The sequence below is a fragment of the Callithrix jacchus genome, chromosome 8 (assembly GCF_049354715.1).
Source record: "Callithrix jacchus isolate 240 chromosome 8, calJac240_pri, whole genome shotgun sequence".
Lineage (NCBI taxonomy): Eukaryota > Metazoa > Chordata > Mammalia > Primates > Cebidae > Callithrix > Callithrix jacchus.
The window spans coordinates 56,823,948-56,841,375 of NC_133509.1; the positions used below are offsets into that span (position 1 = coordinate 56,823,948).

At 39.0% G+C, this 17,428-nt stretch overlaps 2 long non-coding RNA genes and 2 gene segments (V, D, J or C); 2 read left to right on the forward strand and 2 right to left on the reverse strand.

Moving 5' to 3' along the window:
• LOC100385731 (T cell receptor alpha chain constant-like) overlaps positions 1–17,428 on the forward strand; it is a 257,258-nt gene that overhangs the window by 132,647 nt on the left and 107,183 nt on the right.
• The window catches only part of LOC144577367 (uncharacterized), a 120,910-nt gene that overhangs the window by 63,254 nt on the left and 40,228 nt on the right, over positions 1–17,428 (reverse strand). The window lies entirely within an intron of this gene.
• LOC103795671 (T cell receptor delta constant-like) overlaps positions 1–17,428 on the forward strand; it is a 43,584-nt gene that overhangs the window by 4,606 nt on the left and 21,550 nt on the right.
• LOC103795670 (uncharacterized) lies at positions 1,090–7,133 on the reverse strand. Its single transcript, XR_623270.4, has 3 exons — positions 7,048–7,133; positions 5,446–5,575; positions 1,090–4,856 (listed from the first exon to the last, which is right to left on the reverse strand). It is a non-coding gene; the product is annotated as an uncharacterized LOC103795670 (long non-coding RNA).

A 17,428-nucleotide genomic window follows, 5' to 3' on the forward strand; every position in this document is an offset into this window, starting at 1 on the left:
ATAAATGTATTAAATGAATGAATGAATGAAGTAAGTATGAGTGAGTGCTATGTACCCTGCGTTGAGCTGGATGCCAGGGATACGATGGTGCACAAGGCTGGAGTGGACTCAGCCCTCTGAGAGGCTTTCCCCAAGCCTCGTCTGCCCACTAAAAAAAATGCTATTGACCGTAACAAGATTTTCTGAAGAGTTGATTACAGAGTACTCTGTATTTGGAACACCAAATAACTTACTCTGGGAGAGCAGACATTGAGGCTCCTAAGTACATTGGATGTTAGTAGGGGCAAAATGAAGAGAATAGAAGATTTTCTCCTTTCTCCACCTTTTCTCTTTTGAGTCCCAAGGCCCCAGGCCCTGAGTCTGAGGCTGTCGAAGAAAAAGCCAAACATTTCTATTTTATTTCACAAAGGAATTTTGCAAAGCTTCTCTCCAAACAGACTTGCTGGGGCATGCTATTTCACCATGAAAAGCCACAATAACACATTTTCCTAAACAAGGGAGCAATTTCTAACTCCCTCTCACTTTATCACTACCACCACCAAATGATTTTGGTATTCTTCAAGAATGCAGAATCCACAGGGTCTTTTTGGGCATTTTAGCAATTTACACATACACAAACACGTATGTTTATGAGTGGTAACAGTGTATAGTCAAGTGCATGAAACACTGCAGGGGTTCTCTGAAGGCATGTCCTGGATGCTCCCAGGCTCCAAGGCAGCAGCCAGCCAGTGGAACAGTGTGCCACCCAGCATGCTTGACTTCATAGGAAAAAGCCCCAGTGACAGGGCAAAGGAAGTCAAGCCAACGTGCAGTTGCTTGTATTCATTTAAATAAAGCAGGTTCTCAAACTCTATGTTTAAATTAGAAATCTAACAGTCATCAGTTTTCCTTTTACCTGCATGCATATGGGAGAATAGGGAAAGTTTAAATTATCCTTCTGGCTTAAGGACAAAATTGCATACGTATTTATAACTTTCAGAAAAAGAAATGTCAGTCTAAATGTATTACTAGGGCAACAAATTATTAAGAAAAAAAAATCCAAAGTACAGACTTTCAGAAATTAAAGTGCTTTCATAGAATATAGCAGCATTCATTCAGTAACAATTTATTAAGTGCCTCGTATGCGCCAGACACTTTTCTAGACACAATGGAAGCACAGCTCTCAGAATCTCAGGAGCTTATATTTTAGTGGAAATAAACATAAAATAAAATAAGTAAAATATATGTCAGATGGAGATAATTGCCATGGAGAGGAGTAAAACAGGCGAGGAGAGAGAGAGGGTTGTCGGCAGGCTTGGAGAAATTACAATTTTAAATCAGGTTGTCAAGAAAGGATACAATGAGAAGGTGACATTTCAGCAAAGACCTGCGAGCAGGCAGGGAGCCCAATATTTGGAGTGTGGATGCTTGCTGGACTCTCCCTGTTAGAAATAACATTTTCATGCATATTCTTAAGACACATATTATACTAGCTTTTCTATAGGTTGGGAGGATAAGGAATCATTTTTTCCTTTCTTATCTTGCTAAGAGCTCTTTCACAAGAAGCTCACACTTTCATTTTTCAAAACCAAGTGATGAAATGCCATTAATTAGCACAAAGTGTGTTGGGGAGTGGATGGGAGGGTTTGGCAAGGAAGCAGTCCTGAAAAGACCAAACCTTACACCATGAACAGGAAGATGACAGCACCAATTTCTGACATATGGAAAATGAAATGAGGCATGGCATTTTGAGCCCTTTGCCTTGATTCTCTCCCTCCTCACGTGACCACATCCTGTGGATTGATGAGTGTTTCTTCCCCAACCATCAAGGTAAAAATACACAATGGGTAATGCATTTCTTTCACTGGTCCCCAGATGACTCTACTCTAGCAGCCCCGGAAAAGAATCTGAAGCCTCATCTATACCTGCAGGTTGATGTGCCTCCCAAAAACTGTCTCACTCCATTGTGAAGCTGAAATAAAGCGTGTGTTCACCTCAGTGAGGTTCTTGGTTTTCCTTTTCTGGCTTCTCCAAAAAGTCAGTCATAGAGAAACCTGAGGGCTACAGAGCCACCATGGAGAAGGCTGGAGAGCCTTTACCATCCATAGCTGAGCTTTAGGGATTCATACTCCTTGGCTTCTGGGTGTGCTGGGACCACAGGGCCCAGGGTGGGCCCTAGAGTCAGTTTCCTTCTTTATCTGCCATCTGACAGGAGTAAGAAGTTTTACTCTGAGGCAGTGAAAAGGAAAGTCAGCAGCCCCAGGGACAGTACCAAGGAGACACAGCCTGAGTGTGTGTTGTCATAAGCTCTGTCACAGCCAAGGCCTCCTCATGCATAAAGACCTCACTGTGTTTGCATAACACCTGTGTTAGAATCATGAGTGATGGATAAAGGATTAACTGCCTCAGTCTTCTAAAGAGATGAAGAAGGGCTTTATGCACCAAGTTCATAAGTAAGGACATAAGAAACCACAAAGTCCAGTGTAGCTGCCTCTATAAGTTGAAATTAGAGAACTGACACAATAACAATAACCCAGCTCTATAGTAAGAATCAATGTAAAATCTTTGAGTTTTTACATTGATGGCTGATCGCTAACAGCTCAGGATTGTAGCTCCCAGTGAAAGCGCAGAGAATGAGAGGACGCCACACTTTCAGACGAATTTTTGTCGCTCACGGACCAGAAGATTCCCAGTAGAGGGGCCCCACGGGTCACCAGCGTGACTCTTGTGGCTGGCGCAGCGGTTTTGACAGCACCTCGGCACAGCAGCTCTTCGTGCAGAGTAAACGGGAGGAGATTCCAGGGCAGAAGAGCACCATTAGTCTTATCGCTGCTGTTTTGGCTGGCACAGTGGGTTGCTCGGATTCCAGCACTGGGAATCAATAAACGGGGCATCCACTCAGAAACCCAACTAGAAAGGCAGTAATCATAAAGACGACAGATGGATAAATTTATAACAAAGGGAAGAAACCAGCCTAAAAAGGCTGAGAATACCCAAAATCAGAACCCCCTCTCCCTCTCAGGGGATTACAGTTCCTCATCAGCAACGGAACAAGCCCTGATGGAAAAGGACTGTGTGCCATTAACAGAAGTAGGCTTCAGAAGGTGGATGATAAGAAACTTCTGGTAGTTAAAAGAACTTGTTCTAACCCAATGTAAAGAAACTAAGAACTTTGAAAAAAGGTTTGACGAAATGCTAACAAGAATAGACAATATAGAGAGGAATATAAATGAACTAACGGAGTTGAAAAACAGAACACAAAAACTTAGCAAAATATGCACAAGTTTGAATAGCCGAATTGATCAAGCAGAAGAAATGATATCAGAGGTCAAAGACCTACTTAATGAAATAAAATGAGAAGACAAGAATAGAGAAAAAAGGATAAAAAGGAATGAGCAAAGTCTCCAAGAAATATGGGACTATGTGAAAAGACCTAATTTACATTTGATAGATGTATCTGAATAAGACGAAGAGAATGAATCCAAGCTGGAAAATACTCTTCAGGATATTATTCAGGAAAACTTTCTGAATCTAGCAAAGCAGGACAATATTCAACCCCAGGTAATACAGAGAACACCACTAAAATATTCCTCAAGAAGAGCAACCCCAAGGCACATAATTGTTAGATTCACCAGGGTTGAAACAAAGGAGAAAATACTAAGGGCAGCCAGAGAGAAAGGTCAGGTTACCCACAAAGGGAAGCCTATTAGACTTACAGCAGATCTCTCAGCAGAAACCCAGAAGAGAGTGGGGGCCGATATTCAACATCTTTAAAGAACAGAACGTTCAGCCCAGAATTTCATATCCTGCCAAACTAAGCTTCACAACTGAAGGAAAAATAAAATATTTTATGAACAAGCAAGTACTCAGAGATTTTATTACCACCAGGCTGGCTTTACAAGAGCTTCTGAAAGAAGCATTATACATAGAAAGGAAAAACCAGTATTATCTTTCTAAAAATATACCAAAAAGTAAAGAGCATTAACATAAAGAAGAATTTACATCAACAAATGGATAAAATAGCCAGTTAACATCAAATGGCAGTAACCCTAAATTTAAGTTGACTAAATCCCCCAATCAAAAGATACAGCCAAAACCTAATGGTATGCTACATCCAGACCCATTTCACATCCAAAGATACACAAAGACTTAAAACAAAGGGATGGAGAAAGATTTACCAACCAAATGAAGAACAAAAATAAATAAATAAATAAAAAGCAGGAGTTGCAATTCTTGCATCTGATAAAATAAAGTTTAAAGCAACAAAGATACAGTGGTAAAAGGATCAATGCAACAATAAGAGCTAACAATCCTAACACCCAGATGCATAAGATTCATAAAGAGAATTAGACTCAATGAGACAAAAAATTAATAAGGATATCCAGTACTTGAACTCAGATTCAGAACAAGTAAACTCAATAAATATTTATAGAGCTCTCCACTTTAAATACACAAAATATACATTCTCCACCTTAAATACACAAAATATTGAACTGCCATTATTAATTCCCATTTTTAGAATAAAGCTATATTCCCATTCTCTCTCCCTCTTCTTCTTCCTCTTTCTTCCTCTCCTTCACTCCTTTTTCTTTCTTTCTTTAAAAAACAAAATCTTTGAGTTCATAGAAAGTCCATTTCTCAGCATCAAAACCATCATCATGCTTTCTGTATGGAGGATATCCATCCCCACATATGTGCACTCAGAGTGTCACAACAATGAGAAACTAATTATTATCAGGCTCAACCTCTTTGGTTGAATATGTAGAAACTGATGAATGAAGAAATTCAGTGACTTCCACATCACGCAATGTAGTGCAGACAGGTAAAGTGATATACTATATTTCCGTCTCTTTCCTCCAGTGTCCTAGAAGCAAGGGCTGAGAAAAGACAGAAAGGGGAAATCACGTGATCATGCCAAAGTGAAAGAAAAATGGTAGTGGAGTGTTCTCCAAGTTCCAGACAACTACCTCCTGTCATCTCCTCCACACTTTCAGATCTGTGAAAACTTTCTCATCGTTTTAACAAAAGGTCTCATAGCACAATTTACATAGGCAGTTTTCCTCTCTTAAGTAGGTGGCAATGTAGTGCAGGTAGGTAAAGTGATGTGCAAAAATAAATAGGCTTAATCATTCACAAAAATATTAATGTGTGTCAAACTTCAAAACAGTAAACTACAAATTGCCCCTAACTTTGGCAAGGTCCTTTCACTTACCTTAAAATGAACACATTTACAAATTTGGACTATAAACTATATATACATTTTTATAAGTGAATTATTTTAGTAGTGAAAAGAGCATAGGCTCTGGAATCAGAAAAAAATCAGAATCACAACCCCTCACTTACTAGTTCTGGGGCCTTGAAAAATGTTGCTTTAATTTTTCTAAACCTCTATTCCCTCATCCATAAAACAAGGATAATAATGCCATAGTTATTATAAGGATTAAATTAATAATTGCTAGTAAGTACCTGAGTGACTACAACAGCACAGGTGCTCAGTAATGCTGACTCCATTCCTCTCAGCACTCAATGGTCTGCAGTGGAGTGGCTTCACCCTCGACTCCAGATGGAAGGAGACAGAAGAGGAAAGACAGAAAACCTAGAATGGGAGAGAACACGACCAATGACCACTAGCGTTTTTTAAAACCACGAAATCTAAAGTGCCTATCAGCACATTTTTCATTAAAAAATGCCTCATCAGGAATGTTCTTCCCACACAACCTCTCTAAATCCTTTCCCTGCACTAATGACAGTGAAGGTCCCAAAGGCAAGAACATCACTGGGAGGGTCTAGCTCCCCAACAAGAGACGGTGCCCTCATTGCCCTTCGTTTGCACAGATGTAGGTGACACAGCTCCGTGTCAGCCTCACCAACAGTAACAGGGTCTCGCTCTGTCACCCAGGTCAAAGTGCAGAGGCATGGCCATGGCTCATTGCAGCCTCAACCTCCTGGGCTGAAGTGATCCTCTCACCTCAGCCTCCTGAGTAGCTGGGATTACAGTGTGTAGCACCATGCCTGGTTCATTTTTTAATTTTTTGTAGAGACAAGGTCTTGCTATATTACTCAGGCTGGACTTAAATTCCTGAGCTCAAGTGAGCCTCCTGCTTCAGCCTCCCAAAGTCCTAGGATTACAGGTGTGAGCCCCCATGCCCTGCATGAAGGAATTTTTTACATCAAACCTTCTCCAACAAACTTGGTTCAGATATCTGAGATAAGAACTGGACAAGGCAGGTCTCAGTCTTTAGAAAGCACAGCCATACCTAACTTTATGGATGCTCTCCCGCAGGGCCTCCCTAGTCTTTAGGGCACATTTAATGCATGCATCCATTTAGGAATAGAGATCTTCTCCCATCCTTAAAAAGGAACCTATAATATTAATTACTGACCTGTGATGAGTCAGCTGTCCATCCTCATTCTGCCCATGCTGTCTACATGGAGTTAGTTTTCATTGTAATACTTGGCCAAGAAAACCAAGTTTTCCTAAATGAGTTCCAAGGATAAATAGCCTCATTCCAGTTATTTGGCGTCTTCCACTAAAGAATTACAGGAACCTGATCTAGGGAAACTGGTAGGGGAAAGGCAGGGAATGAGAGCCTCTGTCTTGCCAGAAATGCATGTTCTGATGGGGAAAGATAATTCAGGATATCTGCGCCAAATCACACACCGGAAAGAAGCTGTCTGAGATCTGAGGAAACTTCCACCTGCTAAAAAGAGCTAGCAGTCTGCTGGAAAGAAAAAATTTCATTTGGATGTCAGAACTCTTACTCTTCACTTTGTGTGTGACTGTAGAGAAGTCGTTTAACCTCTTTGCACCTCAGATTCTCATCTGTACAGTAAAGAGTTCACGTTAGATTATCTTTAAGTTTCCTTCAGCACTAATAATCTATAGGTCTCTACCCAGCAAGAAAGAGATCAAATCTGACAGATTCCTGAGAGTTAGGAAGTACAGATTCCTGCCTAGCTGATTCCTTTATGTGACCCAGTAAGGATAAAATCGAAAAAAGGAACTAAATGAAATACACTCATGATTAATCAAAGGGGATTGAAAGTCATGGCTAACCTCACACCTACCTTGCATCGCCTCCAGCTCACCTCCCTTGAGACACTCCTCCTCCTCTTTAATGCCTCATCATGATTCTCAAAAACTGTGATCACTCAAGGTTGAAGCTTTTAATCTCCCATGTATAAAAGGATATGCAAATAGAGTTCAGTTTCCTGTTGAGTCTCTGCCAAGGTCTTAGCCTGGCAGTTCTGGGAAAAGAGCCAAAGACCTCATATTTCTTGGCTGTTAACATTCTCCCATCTGTGCTCAAGTCAGCGGCCTGGGCTTCAGGCTGTGGTTTGTCTTTAGACTTACACTTTCCCAAGTTTTCTGAAGGAACTCTTTAGAATGTTCCTGCAAGAAAGTATGATACAGCTGGCTCCCAAGAAACCAGACAGAGGATTATCTGGTTATATTTGGAGGCAGTAAGAAAAAGACCAGGAAGTCTATATTCCTACAGTATAGCCACAGAATCCAATCTTGCCAGTTACTTGAAATACTGATATTAATTAAGTCTTAGGCAGGGCTTTCAATAAGTCATCTGTGTCTCCAATATGGGATGCCCCACATCATGACTCTGCAGAGTGAAAAAAGCAAGGTCCTTGGGTACAGTACAGCATTCAAAAACTAAAGACGTGAAAAACACAAGACATCTCAGTGTGCTTCTGGGCTAGAAGCTCTGCTTAACAACAGAATCAGAGACTGGACTAATTGTCCCCTGTGTCTCTTTGATTGAACTCACACAAAATAGAATCTACCATTTTTACTCAGCCTGGGGTATCCAGACCCAAGTTTACTGAAATGTTGTTACCAATATTCTGATGGAAAATTATATATTCTGAGCTATGTTAAATCTGACCATTAATTAAACATGGAATTTCTACTTTTTCTGTAAGTGCCTTGGCTTACTTGTATTTCCCAGTATTTCTCTTCTAAAGCTAACTCCCCAAAGGGCTTTTCTGTATGTTCTCACTTCCATTACAAAGTCAATGTACAAATTAATTTTTTAAATTTCTTCAGAAACCTCTATAAAGAGATTTCTTCTTTCATTTGTCTGTTATTCCAGGCAGCTATCACGAGCAAAGAGCTCAAACCTGCACTGCCTTGAAAGAGGACATCAATTGAAAAAACACTCTCAATCTACTCAGGAGGCTGAATGGGAGTATCTCTTGAGCCAGGGGTTGAAGACCAGCCTGGGCAACTAAGTGAGACCCAGTCTCAAAAAAGAGCTCTCGTTATTCTTCCATACTCAGTCATTCCCTTGGTGTTTTCTGCAGCATTTATTTTTAAATATCTCAGTCTGTTCTTAATCCTTGAGCCTTTATTTTTTTAAATCATACTTTCTTTAAGATCTACTCAGTGTTGATTCCCTACAAATTTCCCACCTCTTAATTCTCCTCCCAGCCTCTCCACTCTGAGCCTTATGCCTCCAATAATGATTATTCTAAAACCAATAACATCTCAATAGGGAAATGATGTAAAATAGGTCTTCTTACTCTGTTTTGGAGGTTTCTTTGGATGTTGCTATTGCTTGCTTTTCTGTCCCACCCCAAACTCATGTGTGTCTGAAAGTTAGCACCACCATGTGCCATTCATGAACATTTTGCTCAGAGGCTTGTCCCAGAGCAGCATTTTGAGACTGAGCCTGAACTCCACTCATGTTATGACCTGTAAAGGTGCCTGGCTCAGAAAGACTCGGGAGTTCCTGTGAAAATCCAGGTCCAGCTACTTTGTCACTGTAATTTGTTATTGGGAAAGGTTGAGCTATCAACATATTGCTCCGAACTGAATCTTAGATTCTCCAGTAAAGGCTCAGAACTGAATCTTAGATTCTCCAGGATATATGGGTCCTCCAAGGCTCCTGGGCAAATACTCAAATGCAGCAATTCTGTGGACTGTAAATGGAAGATGCCCAGATCATACCTTCAATGGAAGAAAAGAGAAGTGTCACCTTAGACGACTGCAACTCTGTGGGCTACGTTTGTCTTCCTAATACCATTCCTCATTCTCCATTGTGTTTATGGCAAGCCTCATCTATTCAAAAATAGCCAAGAACAAGCCAACACACTCTTGTGTTAGTGTGGAGGACCAAGCTGACATAAGTGAATGTGACTCCAGATGAAAATCTTCCCCTTTCCAACACAAAGATGCCAAAGACTACATAAGAAGCAAGCCTTAAATCATGCTTTATTTCCATTTGAATATATTTCCTCAGTTCCTATGTGTTGCTTCTGCATACACAGAATTTAGTGATAAAAATTGAGACTCTGTCCTACAGATAGTAATTAACTCAGCTATCAATGCCTGTTGACTGTGTAAAGGGGAGACCATTTTGCACCAAGATTTAGTAACCTCTATTTGAATGGGAAAAAAAACAACAACAAAAAGGCTTTCTTCCTACTATGACTCTCTCTCTCTCTGGATAGATTGCTTGCCAGGAAGGGTTAGGATAATTCTGCCATGACTCTGGCTTCCACATCAGAAGATATTTGGTCTCTATCACATGTGGAGGAAGGATCTCCTTGTTCAGCAGTATTTACACCATCACACTGACACCTAATCAGTAATCAGACCTAACTATACAGCTTTACTAATAAACCTAAAAAAGCTCGTGTTCTAAGAAAGAAGCGGGAAGTGATGGGATAGATGGGACCCGAGTGCTGGGAAACTGCCCATGCCCACTGCTGACTTGGTCTTCTCACCAGCTGCTTTTTCCAACAGATGCATCTTCCTTAGGAGGCACCAGATACCCAAAATATCCACATCCTGTGGTCCCCTATACCCTTGATACCCCACATTTGAGTTCCTTTCCAATGCAAAGAACAAAAGCTGCAGACTTTGAGCCAATTTACAACAGATGTGGTTCACAACCACCAACTACCCAGGAAGGCTCCACCAGAGCAGGGCATGAGAATAAGCTTCTTAGATATTCCCATATGTGTGATCCCATCAATCATTTAACAACTGCTCAAAGAGAGAGACTAGGAGACTTTCTCCAGGGCATCTCCAAGGATTTAATTCACTATGTTGGAAATTAAGAGATTGACATTACTACAAAGATATAAGAAGGCTAAGACAGAGTTAAGGGAATTATTGGAAAGTTGGCATAACAACTTTACACGTGCCCTGGGAAAATCTGCAGTTCTACCCATAGCTTTGACATAATGCTTCCCTATGCCACTGTTCTTGCCCAACTCTGACTCCCACATTGTGATCATACACTAGATAGGCCCCTCTCTGCATGTAGGACAATGGGATTGGGGATTCCACTGATCAGGATATCATCACTAGTTTGTGCCATGCCTTGAAAGAATATTCCTGGGCTGCAACTATTTGTATGAGATTGTATCCTGACCACCCCTAAGTCTGCAGACTTTTTAACTATCTTCCCCCAAGAAAATGGTCCCTGATGTGCACTGCCTACTTAGTAAAGCTAAGAAAGATAGAAAGGAAGAGGACAAAATGCAAGGAGAAACTTTAGTGCAAGGAGAAAAGTAATGATATGGATGCAGAATATTTATCATGTGAATCCATATTAACCTGACTTCCTCAGAAAATGTCAGCATCAGTATTAGGATGCGTATTTTCTTAAGAAATAAATCCTAAGGGAATTATTAGAAAGTTGGCATAACAACTTTACACGTGCCCTGGGAAAATACACATCCTAATACTGATGCTGACATTTCCTGATCTCTGAAAGAAAATATGAGAATTCAAGGGGTGCTACAGCAGAATACACACACACAAAAGTGCTTTGCTATGGCCAGAATAATGCAGTCTTGGCAAGAGCTAGGGAAGCTGCCAGCTGTCTGCCCGCTGCAAACAGTGAAGTAGGTCATCTGTGGCTCCCCATCCTCATCTGTCTAGGCCATTTTCTTGGACCCTCCTCCACATCCCATTCCTCGTATGTTCTCATTCTGTTTCCATCAAAACGCAATCTCAAGAAATGACCTGAAATCAATTCGTACTAATGTTTAGGTAATGAAAACAGAGAAAGGTTTTAGCTTTTCTGAGATTGGCAGGGAGAGCTGCAAGTGAGCACTGTATTTTAATAGAGATAATAGCCATAAGCTAAACACTGCAGCAACCACAGCAGAATTTTCCAAGCCTGAGGAACACTACCCACAATGAAAGACAGAGGGTTGTTCTCTCTTTGTTTGGAGGTTCAGTGTGGATCATATACAGAGAGTCTGGAGCCTCCCAGAGTACTTCTTCTCCCCTGTCCAGGAAGAAGTCCAGCTGGAGCTGACAACCAGAGAGAACGTTAGCCTGACCATGGGGAAAGGTATTGGGCAGAATTAAGGCCAATAGAGGAAAAAAAAGATGTCTGAAAAGAGATTTCATTTCAATAGAAGGAATAGCTTTTAAGAGTTGACAGCCATTCAACAGTGAAACAAGTGTCCTTGTCAGTGGATGAGTTGGGTGGATGATTACACTGGGTAGGTTGTCTACATTGGTTGGGAGCTAAACTCCATGAGCATTTTCCCTTCTAGAATTCATTATAGAATTCCATGTTGAAAGAAAATCAGGCCTACCAATTATGTACTCTGTATATGTAATCATACTCCATATACACATTTGTATCCATTATATAATCAATTTTCAGTGTTATTGGATATTTTTCCTAATCAATATTTTTAATAAGCTATATTTGTGTTGCATCTAGAGGTATATTATAGTTTACTCAATCAGTTCTCTTCATAGTTGAGCATTTAGGCAGCTTCTGAATTTTTCCTACTATGAAAATTACTGTGATGAACACACCTGTGCTTAGGACTTTTCATTATTTAAAATCAACATATATGTATATGGTGATTTGGACCAACTTCCACATCCCATTCCTCGTACATTCTCATTCTGTTTCCATCAAAACACAATCTCAAGAAATGACCTGAAATAAATTCATACTAATGTTTCAGTAATGAAAATGGTGGAATAGGGGGAGGCTTCAGCTTTTCTGAGATTGGCAGGGAGGGTCGTAGGTGAGTATTGTATTTTAATAGAGATAATAGCCATAAGCTAAACACTGCAGCAATCACAGCAGATATATAAATGGTATATATACAAATATACCATTATATTTGTTTAAATATATAATAAAGTAAGCCTCTATTTTCTCAATTAGAAGATTCAAAATTAACAATTTTGTCCAACTTGAATATGTAAAACTTGAGGATTATAGAGAAATTAGCAAATGCTACTTTAAGTTTTTTAATGTATAATACAGTTAACATACATATTTTTAAATCACATATTGTACAAATAATATATCCGTTTTGAATACTGCTTTTTCCTTTCATAATTCATAAAATAACTTTAAATTCTTCATAAGCATTTCAACTCAATATATTTGTCACCATTAGAGTCACTTTTTATCCTCAAGTATTTTTCCAGAGTATATGAAACTCACTCTTCTAAATTCAAAATTTAGAAACACATTAGATTTAGAAACATAATTTTAAATTGTTTGAATGACAGCACATTATTAATACCTACTTTGAGACACAATACATACTCACATAACATTAGAATCATTGTTTTGCCATTTATCCTGTAAGTGAATTTTCATGATCTCCACAACAAAACATTTACTTCGATACATTTGTTTAAACAATATGAAACGCTTGCAATCTTGAAAGCACTGGCAGACCCAAAAATAGTTACTAAGTTTCTGTTAAAGTACTCAGTCCTCTTTTTAACTAATTCTATCAGCTGATTGCCATAAGCTAGCATTGATTGAGAATATTCCAGTGTGTCCTTACTGAATAATTAAGTGAAAGCATTGTAATATTGTTTTTCATAATTTTTGGAAGGAATCTAATCTAAGGGATTTCTTCTTCTCTCAGGATCATGAACCTTACTCTATATTCAAATCGATATCGTATTTTCTGACAGCAAATTCCCCAAAGTGGAAATAGTTGCTCAAATGAATACAAATATTTTTACAAACATTGTATTTTCTGAAAGCAAATTTCCCAAAGTAGAAAATAGTTGCTCAAATGAATACAAATATTTTTACTCTTTTGACATTAACCAGTTGGCTTCCAATAATAAAAATCAAGCAATTTATGTTGTTACCAAGATCTTGCCCAGATTGGGAGTGTCACCTTTTTGGACAAAAGCTTTAATTAAATATCTATCCAAAAAATGGTTTGTTAATGCTTTACATTTTTATTACTAGAGGGTTAAAACATCTTTTCAAGCCTGATAATGAATGATTGACTGTCTTCATTTGTCCGTCACCCATTTGTTTTTTGGTTGATTGCATTTTACTTATTGATTTGTGTGATCGTAATAATTTTGTGCCTGAGTTTTACAGCATTTAACCACAATAACAGCATTGGTTAAAAGAGTTTCAGAAGTATTGTGGATGGCAAAGGGTGGTGATGGCAAAGTGCCAAGGAAAGGAAAAAAGGAAGAAGAGGGTTTTTATACTGATGTGTTTCACTGTGCCTACTTGCCACAGAGGTTGGAGTGCATTAAGCCTTTGTTCAAAAACACCCAGCTGTGATCCGTTATGTCTGTCTCAGCATTGGGAAGAGTCCTCTGAGTGTCGTAGGAAAATAATACATGAGTTTTATTGCCCCTGTGCCCTAACTATTTTCTGTTTACTCTATGTTGTCTACTGCAGTACTTTCAGAACGTAAAGAAGTATCACCAAAGACATCAGTGATAAATAATTCCAACCACACATTTCAGCTCTCGCTAACTGTACCCATGGCACTGTAAAAGAAAATATAATGGAAGTGTAAAGGAATTGGGACTAATCGTGACTGAGTACCTGTATACTAGGCTACACACTAGGTAGATGATGAACCAAGAAGTTGAACCCAAATCTGACTAACTTACGTAATTCCTTCCTCTGAAGAGCTTAGTGTCCAAGTACAAAGCAAGTGTTCAAAAAAGTGTGTGTTGTGAATTGAATCCATCTCTTTGGAATACTACTGTATGCTTGCAGAATCCCACCTTTTTTAAATAATGCGTTTCTAAAGACCATAACTGGAAGCAGATCCTCAAGGTGAGATTCTGAAACTGAATGCCTTAATCCTAACAGGTCATGTGCCTTGTTCTGGTGACAAAACTGTCAAATAAGGGAGTAGCAGTGGCATGAATGTTGTTAGTAGGTAGCATGATGACCCAGTGATGTGATGAAAAGTACACTCTTGCAAATAAAACCCTAGTTTCTAGAAAGTCACAAGTAGGTAAACAGATGCTGGGAGGGACAGTTTTTGTTGGGTGAAGTTAGCAGAGAAAAGCTTTTGGAGGATATAAATCCTGAGCTGGTACCTACAGATAGGGACAGACCTAGAGCAACTGGGAATGTTGTGGAGAATGAATCTCCCTTTCTGACTAACGCCACCAAGCAGTTCCTTCACCCCAGAGCAAAGATATAAACTATCTCCACCCAATTGAACTATGTATTTTTGAAATACATCTTCTCAGAACTAAGCAATTTTGCCGTTCACTTCAGATCAACCAGTGTTTCCTTCACTCTTCTCTTGACCCTATGTGAGTCTGATTCAAGAGCATGGAGATTAGTCCCTTCTCTTGGAATTACAATCACCAATTAGCACACCAATCCAATTGCTTTTTTAAGTCTAGGAGAGCAAAAACAATGCACAAAGGAAGAAAACCATGCATAGACCTCCTCCCTAAGTTCTCCAAAGTAACTGGATTTATGGTTTCAAGGACAGAATACATCAACCCCATCAAAATAAAATCAAAGGAGCACATTTTCAAGGAATAGAAACAAGTCATAGAAATAACACCTTTAATGAAATTCTCATTTTTAGTGCAGAAATGGAACATAACATCCTTAGATTACTTGTTCTCTAAAAGTGAAAACTCTTTAGGTATTACTTTTTCAACATTGATGAGTTTACAACATTTCTCTTTGCATAGCAGACAAAACTGTGTAGGCATTCACAGTTACAGAAAGAAGAAATATGACTAGCTTCCTGCTTCACACAAAGAAATCATGCAGGAAAAAACATTTCAGGCCAAAAGAAAAAAAAGGTTTTTAAAACATTTTAAAGTCGCAGATTACTTGCTGGCTATAACAGGAATGTGTAACTTTGTAAAGATAGATTTGTCTGTCACCATCTTATCCTAATGATCACTCGTCTTTATCAAGCCATTATGTCCATGTTGGCATAATGCAATATACAGGGCATAATGTTCCTGTATCACCTACACAGTGTTCCTGACAAAAATAAATAAATAAACTAAAACTAATCAAATTTTTAGTTCTAACAGGGGACAGGAAGCTAGAAAAGCAAATTAAAGGATTCTGCAAAAAAGCATCTAGATAAATCCAGCAGGTGAGACATTGCACTGGACAACAGGTTCAGTCCCATGAATAATCAGCATCATAAAAACGAAAAAAAAAGTGCAGTAGAGGGAAGCAGTGGAAGGAGAACTATTAAAGATTAAAGAGATTTAAAAGATTTTACAGCAATGAAATGCATAGTCTTTGAATGGATCCTTGTTTAAAAAAAAAAAAAAATCTGTAAAACAGGCCATGCATGGTGGTTCACACCTATGATCCCAGCACTTTGGAGGCAGAGGCTGGAGGACCACTTGAGCCCAGGAGTTTGAGACTAGCATAGACAACAGGACAAGACTCTGTGTCTGGGGAAAAAAAAAAAAAGACATTTGGAGCTTTGGAGGAAAATTAGGAAACGTTGACTATGGGTTGGCTATTAAGTTATTTTAGGGAATTTCTATTAACTTAGGTGGAAAATGGTATTGCGGTTCTGTAGAAAAATATTCTTTTTGTAATATACCCTGAAGTGAATTGTCATTTTATCTGTAATTTTTTTAAATACTTGAGCAAAATAAATAGAAAATGTGACAAATATAAACAATTGATAAATTTAGGTGATCATTCTATAGATACTTATTCTATTAATCTCTTCTTTTTGGATTGTTTCAAAAAATTTATAATAAAATCCTGTTTAAAAGTTTTCATTTTGAGGCTGGGCATGGTGGCTCACTCCTGTAATCCAAGAACTTTGGGAAGCCAGGGCAGGTAGATTGCTTGAGCCCAAGAGTTCTAAACCAGCCTGGACAACATAGCAAAACTGTGTCTCTGCAAAAGAATACAAAAATTTAGCCAGTGTGGTGCCTGCCTGCAGTTCCAGCTACCAGAGAGACTAAGGTGGGAGGATCACTTGAACCTGGGAGGTCTAAAATTTTAGATTCCTGTTAATCTTTTTCAAGACACAGGTATAACTGAGATATCTTAAAATCACTAATTTTCAAGATTTGAGATAATGATAATTGCTCAAAATCAAGTCTTCCCCTTGTGTTAAAAATGGGAGTGGGACAGTTCCAGATTTCTACAGTTGTACCAATGAACCCCAATCAGATTATGGTCAAGCTACTTCTCCTTCGGGTGGGTGGGCATCATAGAGAAGCTAAGAGAAGGTTTTGACAAAACCCAAAGTGTGTTCAGAGCCCTCAAATAAGGGTAAGGACAACCTGACCAGGTTTAATGCATTCATAGGGCCTTATATAAGTCTCAATTCAAAATCCTGGTCTCTTTTGGTTCTTGTCCAGTTGTTAAATGTATTATTTGATCCATTAACTCTGCAAGTCATGTTGGTCCATTCTTCTTCTTTATGGTTTTGCAAAGAATCTCAGGTTACAGTTTCAAGTATCTGTCTCTTAACAAATAAGCATTTCTTATTTTTAATGGGAGGGCTAATATATTGCCACAGAAATACAGTATGGTACTGAAGATAATATACACAGACTCTCAGGTCATCACTGAGTCTTCTTGCCATCATCATAGATCCAGCATCTGACTTCCAGAGTACCACCAAGAAGAAGAAATCAGAGGCAGATGACATACAGATATATGGTCCTTGACTCTAGGGAGTCCAACCAAAGAGCGTGGGACCATTTTATCATTTCTACAGAAACTGAAGGCTGTTGCTCCAAATGACTCCTAACCACTCACTCATCAATCACTCAGAGCGTATGATACAATTGATCTACTGGTCATTAGCAGGCAGAGAGTGGTGAAGCAGTAGAGAGAGCTTGGGATTTACTGCTGCTGCTGCAGCTTTGTCAGGACAAACAACATGGAACTAGGACAGGGATTTTCAAAGTATTGCCCACAGACCTCTGGGCACCCCAAGATCTTTTCAGGGAGTCCATGAGGTCAGAATTATTTTCATAATAACAGCAAAACATTCTTTTTCTTTTTCATTCTGTTGATACTTACATTGTTGGTGGAAAAGCAATGGTGGATGAAACTGCTGGTGCCTTAACATGAATCAAGGCAGGGGCATCAAATCTGTAATAATAATCATTATATTCTTCACTGCCACATTTTTTCAGGGGGAAAAAAAAGTTAGTTTCACTTAAAAATTATACTGACTGTATTATGTTGCTAGGGCTGCC